Source organism: Ostrea edulis, chromosome 3, assembly GCF_947568905.1.
Source record: "Ostrea edulis chromosome 3, xbOstEdul1.1, whole genome shotgun sequence".
Lineage (NCBI taxonomy): Eukaryota > Metazoa > Mollusca > Bivalvia > Ostreida > Ostreidae > Ostrea > Ostrea edulis.
Window position 1 is genome coordinate 72,669,719 of NC_079166.1, and position 11,081 is coordinate 72,680,799.

Sequence of the window (11,081 nt, forward strand, 5' to 3'; positions counted from 1 at the left end):
TCGACATCAGTTTTTTTTTAAATTTGTAAACACAATGTTAAACATTAAATTGATGTAACAAACCATGATAAAACCCAAATGGGATCTCCCATATGACTTTACACTTAAAGAACATGCCACACAAATCTTTATCAATTATCAGAATTTGTATCAAACGACAAATTTCAAATATTATTTCCAGCACGTACAAAATGTGCAATTAACTAAATTCATGTCAAATGACAGAATTGCATATAGGATAATACTGGAGGTGAAAATGAAAATAAACAATTAAGATTCATACCAGAAAGACATAATTGAATAGTAGGAAAACATTGATCTCTCCCAAAAGCATTCTCTGAAATCAAGCATAAGAAATTGCAAGCATTCTACATTTTAAATCTTCTATACTGAAAATACTAGATTTCATTTTACCAGATGGGTAACCTTCTTTCCCAACAGGAAAATTTCTCCAGTTTACAATATGTGCTTTGATAATATTTTAAACTAAAATAAACCAAAAAGACGAAGATTCTTAGAAAGGAACTATATGCGTGCAAAACCCTCTACATGTAGATATATATTCTAAAACTCTACCAATCAAATAAATTGAAGGAACTATCCAGGCATTCCAACTTTTCTATTTCAAGGTAAAATTATAAACTGCGAAGGGGCAACATTTTCAATTTTTGCATTATAATCACAAGTAAATACATCTATGCCGTAAGGACTCCATGCACGAAAAATTTCATCAAATAGACTTTAAGTTATCCCCCAATCATTAAAATCAACAATATGACTTGATAATCTGCTTGATCATTCGTCTCTCTGGTAATTCATTCTATCTGTAAACGGATTTTATATTCTAGACAATTTAAAAAAAAAATTTGCAATTTCTTGTCATTTCAAAATCCCCTTTCTTACAATAGACAAAACATTAATATCATCTGGGAACCATTTAATATTCTTTTTTTTTTAAATTATTTTCCATTTAATATTCTTTTTGATAATCTTTTTTTCCCCCAGAAAATGAAAAAAAAAAACAAGGATAAGACCCTCTCTACGGCCACTAATTCTTTCCATGTGGATCTATTCTTTCTCTCCTTTTTTCAGATACACCATAAGAAACAGCATTACCTGTATGTAAACAATAATCATCAAATTACGTCTCATTTGCGTCAGTATAGCCAATCCGATTGGAACCTGAAATATACTTCATTTCTCTTCCATTAATTTTATCTAACATATTTTTCCATGCTGAAATTCAATTGATACTTCCTTCAGATGAATACGTCATGCTATTCCAGGATGTTGAAGATAACGTATCAATGCTACGACATCTAGTCACAAGATGAGAAACAGTGCCAATAACAATATACATAGAAATTACCATACCACCAGGCTAACAGCACCCCTTACTCTCAGTGTCTGAAAGTTTGCTTAATCTTCGTTTAGGGACATGGATGATAAGTGCCCTGTTCACAATTCAAATATATGCCTTACAATTCTATCTTTTGACAGGGTATCAACATACACTGTAGATTTTTAAGCCTTTTGGTATGCCACCTGATAAAAACATATTTAAATACATGCTTTTGCATAATCACAGTGACATGCAAAACCGTTATCTAAATGCATCAAAATGACCCTCCTTTCTACTTCATGTTCTGATCAAGGCCTTAGTAAGCTCGGCGAAATGTATGATGTAAAAGTAAGACCCAACGGCACAAGATGGAACTAAAAATAACGCGTAACACTATCAAAACTCCAAGCAAATCACAAAAATTTCCTTGAATCTGGATTAAATCTTCTTTTACCGCTGTAATCCACTGAAACTGAATGAGGATTAGTAGGAAAAGGCACTGCGTATTCATTTGAGATCAAACCATTGTCTTACAGATCTATAATCGCACCTCTTACAATTTCGTCCTCCTGTAGAGCAAAATTGTTGTTCTTGGAAAATCTACATTGTAGCAACAACAACAACAACAAAAAACATAATACGGAATCTTGTAATAAAAACTAAGTGTATAAAAAATAAACCTGCGTGCATTAATGTTTTTCCAAAACTGAAAGTTACCCTTTTAACGATTCCTTACAAACACTTTACCGTTTTCTTTGTATTCATGAATAACAATCATCAAATTGTAAGATATCAAAATAGATATTTCCGTAAAATACGCATCAGACCAGATTCTCTTTCCGTCCTATTTGCTCGGGTAGAGTAATCGGTTTTCCACAGTGAAAACTTCTGGTGGCGAATCTCGGATCCGACATTCCAGGAAATCCAAACTGAAAGAGTGATGACCCACGGAGTGGATGCCTTGGAAAATGAAAATAAGACGGAGCAAAGCCCCTAACATCATTAGAAATATTATTTCTAGCCTTTTATTTTTCTGGTTGTTTTTCTTTTTCCTTTTTTTCTTTAAGGGACTTAATTTCAGCCTTGTTGATACGCTTTCCATCATCATAATCATCTGCTACAGAGTTCGAGATGTAATACTTAACTCTGCAACAGCCACCGGGAGATACACCGGCCATTTTGATAAGTTTATTGCGTTTTTATCGAATTATATTTTCTTTCACCTGTACGATCCTTACACTGATCATATGTGTTATCACTCAACGCCGACAAATCTTGAGTTAAAGCATCAGAAACTTTTTCGTACTGTTCATATTTTTCCTAATTACCTGATTTTTTCCAGTTAGTACTTTGGTCACCTTGGTGCTTTCTAACCTGATGGGAAACAGAGGACACAATTCTTCTTTGAATTGATTCAGTTGCATCGCCACAGTACGTTCCGTATCGGACATTTACTCCATCATCCTATTCAGAATGAATTGAAGCATCTGATCTGCTTGAGCCCAAAACCAAACACATTATATTCACCTGTACGCGCCATCAAAGTGAATATAACATATGTTTCTTACAGTTGCAGGACCTCAATTGAGGTGTGTAGCGGAACATGGTCTCATTTGAACTGAGTGAATATTTATGTACCGTGTTTTAAGAAAATTATTTTAATTTTTTGGACAGCATGTTTTTTATGGCATCAGTATTGTTACATTTTTGCCAACTCTTGCAGAAAACATGATTTGTTGCAATTCCAAATATATTATTCACTTGTTGGTATAGTGTGCATATACATGTAAAGTTTCCTGTACCGTTCATTTAAAAACCCCATGTGTAGTATAGAGAACATATCGACTTTATTTATCAATGAAACGTTATACTTTATACCTGAGGATGTCAAGATCGTTAAGGTTTTGCATCCTAAGGCTGGATCGCAATCACTATCGGAACAGTTACAGATGTTCACACAGCGCATTCCGTAGTGCGGGAACTTGCAGATGTTGTTACACTTTATTCCCCAGTAACCAGGAGGACAAGCTGAAAACATTTTGAAAAATATCGCTTACAAATTTCATTCAAATAGACTTTAACAAAATATCGCAAACGGTACAATATACGCCCGTTGGACAGTGAAATTCAACCCGGAAGCATATTGTGCACTCTGAATTGATACACCACATATTCTAAATAGAAAAGCCTTAGAGTGGGTCATGGTGCACCAATCTACATGGCATGTGAACTGATTCTGTATTTCTCTGAGAGTGAGGTTGTGACAAAATGTCGGTACAATATTTATCTATGCTGATAAAAAGTCAGGGAAACCATCTGATCTACTTTTAGCTCTAACGTGGGTCGTGGTGCACCCTTTAAGTTGAAATGTTTGAACTGATTATGCATTTTTCTGAGAAGGAGGTTGTGACAAAATTTCAGAGCAATATATATGTGATCATACAAAAATAAACTGAAAAACTGTTTGACCTACTTCTACCCCTCAAGTACATGTAGGCCATAGTGCACCAATCCCGCTGAAATGCAAAATAGAACTCGTATTCCTGCAAGAGGAAGCCTGGGACTAAATTTCAGCGTAATATCGGTTTTCATAATGAAAAAAGCCCGGAAGACCATTTGACCTCTTTTTAGCCCAAAAGTAGGTCAAGAATGGACCAATCCAGCTGAAATGCAAACTTAACTTAACTGCAAGAGGAAGCCTGTGATTAAATTTCAGCGCAACATATGTATTCGTACTGAAAGAAAAGCCCGGAAAACTGTTTGACTTATTCTTAGCCCAAAAGTAGATCAAGGATTGGCCAATGCAGCTGAAATGCAAACTGAACTTGTACTGCTCAAAGGTGAAGCCTGTGACTAAATTGCAGGGCAATACATGTACCCATTATGAAAAAAACAAGAAAACTGTTTGACCTACTTTTAGTCCTAAGGTAGGTCACGGACGGACGGGCCAATCCAGCAGATATGCTAACTTAACTTCTATTCCTCTTAGAGGAAGCTTATATGTAAATTACAGGGCAATATTTGTATCTGTAACGAAAAAGTCCGGAAAACTGTTGACCTACTTGTAGCTCCAAAGTAATTCAAGGACGGACCAATCCAGTGAAAATGGAAACTCACTCTTACACTTCACGGGGGAGAAATTGTGACCAAATTTCAAAGTTGTACATGCTTTGTTACGGAAAATGGTGATCGACGAAAACGCCGACAGCTTGAATTATTTTTGTTTATAAAATTCATTAAATTAAATATGAAATGATCGGACTACGTTGGACTTATATTACGAAATGTTTAACACCCTTTGTATGACAATATTCGATCTGTTTTTTTGGAACTATGGTGATTTTGAGCTTTGTTTACAACCGATATCCTAGTTTCGTGTCATCCCTTGTTAGATATTTGTATATAGATTGAGAACAAAATGGATAAGAAGCCCCTGTGTTTGAACTTAGTGAATAGTTATGCAATGTGCTCACAGGGACTAAGCCCGTTTCTGGCCCGAATTCTGTGATATGAGGATGTAAGTAGCGTATAATTAATAAGAAACTTTAATCGACAGGTCCGATATCTTTTACACTAGTCTGAATTTAGCTGCTGTCATAGGCGATAACTCACTCAATGAGCTGAACATGTAAATGTTTTAGTAAAAATAAACATGTGAAATCGAGAAAACGATGATGTATATTTCTGTTATCTCAAGAACCTGTAGCTTCAAATTTGACATGCTAGTAGTTGAAACATTAATCTATGCAAGGAGACCGGCAAATTACGCACACCACACCTACATGTAGTTTAAGAATTTTTAGGCAATTGAAGCAAGTGGGTAGTTTTTCGTTTATCTGGGTCTGAGTTAGACCCCTCTCTATATTTATGGTATCACAGAGTTCGGGTCCAAAACGGGCTTAGCCCCTGTGACTGTAATTTAGAAAATGCTTTACATTTTTGCACAAGATATTCTCTATGATATCAGTGTTGTTTTATTTTTTGCCTACTCTTACAGAAAACTCCGTGAGTACTTAAAAGAACACATTGGCTTTGTTTATCTATAAAACTTTATACTTTATACCTGGGGATGCCAAAGTAGTTAAGGTTTTACATCCTGCGACTGGATCACAATCACTATCAGAACAGTTACACATGTTCAAACAACGTATTCCGTAGTACGGGAACTTACAGATGTTGTTACAGTTTAATCCCCAGTAACCAGGAGTACAAGCTGAAAAGATAAAAACAAATATCATTTACTTCATTCATATAGACTTTAGAAATGACATAAAGGCCATCAAATCTCCTAGCAATATGTGACCATCATGCTTGACCATATGGGTAAGTAAACAACATGAGTTCGATGATGATGAAATTCTAGCCACGCTGTTACTATCTGGGGTTCACCTCACGACCTGGGGAATCAAATCTCCTAGCAAAATGTGACCATCATGCTTGATCATATAGGTAAGTAAAAAATGCGCTCGATGACGATGAAATTTTAACCACGCTGTTACTCGCACCATAATGATTCCCAAGTCTTGGATATGTATACAGTATGCAAAATTCAAAGATTCAGAACAAATTCATATTTAGACTTATAGAAACTGAGAGATGGTCTGGTATCCCCAGGGCAGATAGAAAATGGAACGTGTGGAATTACATGTAGGCTTAAGGTAAATTATGAAATGGAGTTGAGTCGTGGAGTCATGGAGTGGAGTACCTGTGCTTCATAACTTTACTATCCCCCAACTGCCAATCTTTATTTTAGAGCAATGTAACTCAACACCCACGTCCGGTACAAATAGGTGTTCTGGAATTTGGTTCAATATATTTGTTCTACTGTAATTGCACAAACATCTGTCGACGCGCCGCCATCCCCTTAGGTGAGAGGAAAATGTTTAAAGCGGCAAGACGACACGAACTGTTTTCCAAGAGCAGAAGGAGGTTGAATTTCTCACGACTCTCGATTGCTATCATTTTGAGTAGGTATTTCTAACATTGGGGACTTCAGTTTGAAATTTGTATCAGAGTAAGCTAGGGATGACAATTAAATTGATTAAACATGCACTGTACATTTACATTCTAAACGCAACTCATGAACATGACCAATTACGTTTTCAACTTCCGCTAAACTCTTGTAGAACATTGTTTGTTTTGATTTTAAGTATACTTTTAGTTACAAAGTGAATATAAATGAGGAATATTTCCCGTTCGCATTATTTTCTAAAAATAAATTTGTGTGTGCAAATAAAAAAGATTACGTCGTATTTATTTACTGAGTAATTCACAAGAAATAGTTATGACTTGCTTCAAGATAAATTTCCAAACAGATGACACTTCAAATGTGTTGGATGCCAAATGCCCATTTATATAATCGACAAATTTAAGGAATGTTCCTGAATGGTGAATATAACGAATCTCATAACTCTTATAAGCAATAAAATGGTTTAGCTTTGCAAACACCGGCCTCTGGACACACCAGAGGTGGGATCATATGCTCAGGAGGAGTAAGCATCTCCTACCGACCGGTAACACCCGCCATGAGCCATATATATTTCATAAATTATTTATCTAAACGATTTGCTTGAATCTAAATCTTGTTTTTAAAGCTATTTCCACCCCTACCCCGAATCAAATATCCCAGCAGCATATGATCAGTGTGCTAGACCGCTCGATCATCTGAACGAATAAAAACACTGTCCATGACGATGAACCATCGCTACACTGTCGTTGAAGATGGGATATTTCGTACTTACGTAAACAACTGTTCGAAACTTCATTCCATATGGTCCCAGCACAGCACCTAAATATTAGCTAACCTTTAATGGAGAATATTGCTTGCAATATCTTTGTAGTAAAAGATTCAAACTTCTGTCTCATCTAGATTAATATCTTGAATTAGTGTGGATTATCGCTCTAGCAAATTTTGTTACATTTCAAGATGCCTGCAAAATTGTAAAGATATATTTTTACATGACATAAATACACAACACTCTTTAATAGTCTTCTGCAGATTACGATCAACAAATCTTTGAAAAGGTGCAGTACTTCGCGGATTAAATCTAATATGGATTGTATACGATGCGTTTCGGAATTTATCTACAGGCCCCATGAAAAACCAACATGATATAACATAACGCCTAGGAGTAACAATGCCATGTTGAACTGTCACACCCGCTGTGAGCCCTACATCCCGGTCAGGTAAACTGAGTAATCCGTGGTTAGAATTATTGTGCAGATAACTGCCTAGCAATTGGTATAAAGCACATCAGACTTGACCCAGCAAGCACATTCAGCGATGGAAAGAGAAACCCAGAATACATGTAATTAGCATTTATCAGCATTTACACTATTCAAATCATATTTGCCAGAATTTAGAAAATTGTGATTTTACAATATTTACGCAAAACAAGTAGGAAATTCACATTCTGTTCAGTAAAAAAAAAACATTCCATGGTTTCATGCATACGATTGAGTTATAGAATCATAAACAAAAGCCGTACTATTTGACTAACAATTGTTCAGTCTAACATGATAGGGATAATATTTCTAGAATTGTAGTTCAGCAAACATAATTAGGCATCCATCAAACAGTATTAATGCTATAAAGGAAGTACATTTGTAGGAATTTATGCTTTAAATATAATTTAACAATTATTTTAATAGGGAAATCAAAATATATGCATAGTATACATGTATGTACTGAATTGAATTGTTCTGGAGTAAACATATATCCACAAAATGCATATTTTTTCTTGCCAAATGCTTTTGATTTTTTAACCCAAACGTGTTTCATTGCAGTTTGGATTTGAAACAACTACCAGTATGTACCCAGAGGTTTAGTGACGAAGAAATGAATATAGGTTAGGAAATAAGTGCTCTACTTAACGGCAGAGGACTGGTACATTTATAACCAGCCACCTGTTTGACCGAGGCAACGTAATATTCGTATGTGTATCATATTGAAAGCTTCATTTGTGTTTCTTATGGAAAGCTGTAGGGTAGCCCCACATTATTATTATTTTTCCCTATATAAAATACCAAAATTATAATCTCTTCCAAAAATAGAAATTTCCCCCTATTTGCCCGATATTATTATTATATCGCAGCGATAATAATAATCTGTCCCGATTCTCAGATACCAAATTATAATTTCATCCCCAAAATAAAAATATTCTTCATTTATGACATTATTATAATTATAAATACTGCCGCAATAATTATAAAAACTGACCCGATTTAAAGTCACACATTATCTTTATAAACATAATCTTTCCACCACAATAATAATTACTGAACATCGCCAACAATAATTATCTTTTTTTATTTGAACGCTACAAAATATTATCTGTACTGACAATAATAATTCTGGACCAGCCAAAAAGACAAGATTATTATTTGGACGCTTGAAACAGAAAACGTTTGTCTGACTCGGATTCACAATAATAATCTTCGACTTCAGATTGGCAGATATTATATGAAGCGTGAAGGCAGATATTATTTGAAGCGTGAAGGCAGATATTATTTGAAGCGTGACGAAAAGAAGCACCCCATTGAGAGAGATTAGCACGTGACGCAAGCGGCACGTATGATTACAGTACTTTAGCTTTATTGTCTGACAGACCTAACCGTTATTCAACTTATTGACTCATGGATAGAGGTAAGGCTACAATAACATACATGTGTGATTATGTGCAACGGTCAGGTACCTCATCATCTGTTAGGAGCTCTAAAAAGCTTAACATTGCCATATTCTCAGACTAGGGTGATAGGGTCAGGTACAGGGACATTATAATAAGTGGGTTTTAATGAATTCATTCTAAATTCCCTGTTACAACTGATGTCACCAGCATCTTCCTCTTGAAAGAGTGTTCAAGCCATTGTAGCCCCATCATTTATTTGTATCTTGAAAATGCTCCGATAGATAAATATGTATGAATCACTACATGTACATGTATATTATGACCCTATCACTGATAGAAGTATAAGTGACACAACTTAGTCGCTAGTAGTAGTAGCCTGTTGTCCTCAAAATAAAATAAGGCAAGGGTATTCAGACTGTCGCAGTCATCCAGTTGCTTTCGATGGGGTCGAAGAATGGGGGGGGGGGGGGGGGGGGTGTGCCAAACATCTCAGTACAATTGTCTCTCTGTAGATCTATATAGTATATTATGGAGACACAATAATGATATTTTAGAATGTAATTAAATTGTACAGTCCCAGGCACATAGTATTGGGGGAGGGGACCCTTCTATTATTTTTTTAACATGAAGTTTAACTGTTACATTACTATGAAAATGTTCATGGAACCCCCCCCCCCCCCCCCCCCCCCCCCCTTGGCAGTGAATTGAAATGCAGTCATGTTAAATGGAAGGAAAATAACTTTTGTTCACCAATTAATACCACTATCCCCCCCCCCTTTGGTCTGTAATGTTCTATGGTGATAAATGTTTAGGATAGTTAAATTCAATTGTAGATATACTGTAGAATTCATTTGTTGTATGTAACTGATATTGCTCTCTCCTATTCGTAGTTGCTTGATCACATTATACAATTATTGACTTTTAATGAGGTCTACTCGTAACTATATGGAACTAATCGGGTATTGGTTGACCAAGACAGAGTAGACTGAATTCAAAAGTCAATAAACATTTTATTGAATAATCAGGAATTTTACAACATTTTTGACACTATAGACTATATAGTTCCCGCCTCCAGCAAATATAAACACAAAAGAAGATGTGTTGTGTAAAAAAAAACCCACCATAATTACTGGGTATATGTAAACAGTTTCTGAATCAAAACTGTTTTTAAAAAGTGGAAAAGAGTATTATAACAATAAATATTCCATCAATAAGTAATAAAGGTGTTTTGTCTCTTTGATACTTGGCGTCTGCCATTGTGTATCTTCACAACGACACATCTGTTAAAATGTGCAATTTGATTGGTTGATAAAATTGTAAGCAAATCTACAGGGAACCCGAATAAACCTCCTGGAACTTCATTTGAGGTGAACTCACTCTGAGCTACACCCATTTGGAAAGAGAGTCTGGACCAATCAGAGAACTTCAGTTCCTGATAATTTGATAAAGTATCATAATCTTTAACCTCATGTTACACCAATGGCCAAAAATTGCTTCAGTTTCAATTAACAATATTTACTAAATATTAATGTCGCCACTTTATTAGGCAGGCGGTCTGGGGGCTGCCTTGAGGCCTCCAGGGGGTCCAAGGCAAAGCCCCGGTGGGGGCCCAGAGGGCAAAGCCCCCGAAGCTCCTGGATTTTTACAGATTTTATAGGGCTTGAAATACATCTCCTATTTAAGTCATTTGTACTATTTTCTATTTTAATAAGGTGAAATAAGTATCAGTTTTATCGTTTATTATACTTTTCTAAACAAGATACCACGATTTACCTTCAATTTGAAAATTTATTGGGGGGGGGAGGGGCTGCAGCCCCCCCCCCTTAAATCCACCACTGCCCTTGGATCCCCCTCCCCCCTTAAACCCACCACTGCCCTTGGATTTCATAAGATAATGTTTTATATCTATAACATATATGTTCAACTACAACAGAATATAATTATTTCTAAACACTGAGAACTTCTTTTCCTTTTGGACCTGGATATAAAATTAATGGAATTACCCTCGACAGTCCCTTTACACAAGAATTGAAATGAGACAGAATCTGCTCTGATGTTAAAATTCCATGCATGGAAGTTTAAAGTTTGAGATTTTGTCATATTTTTTTAAG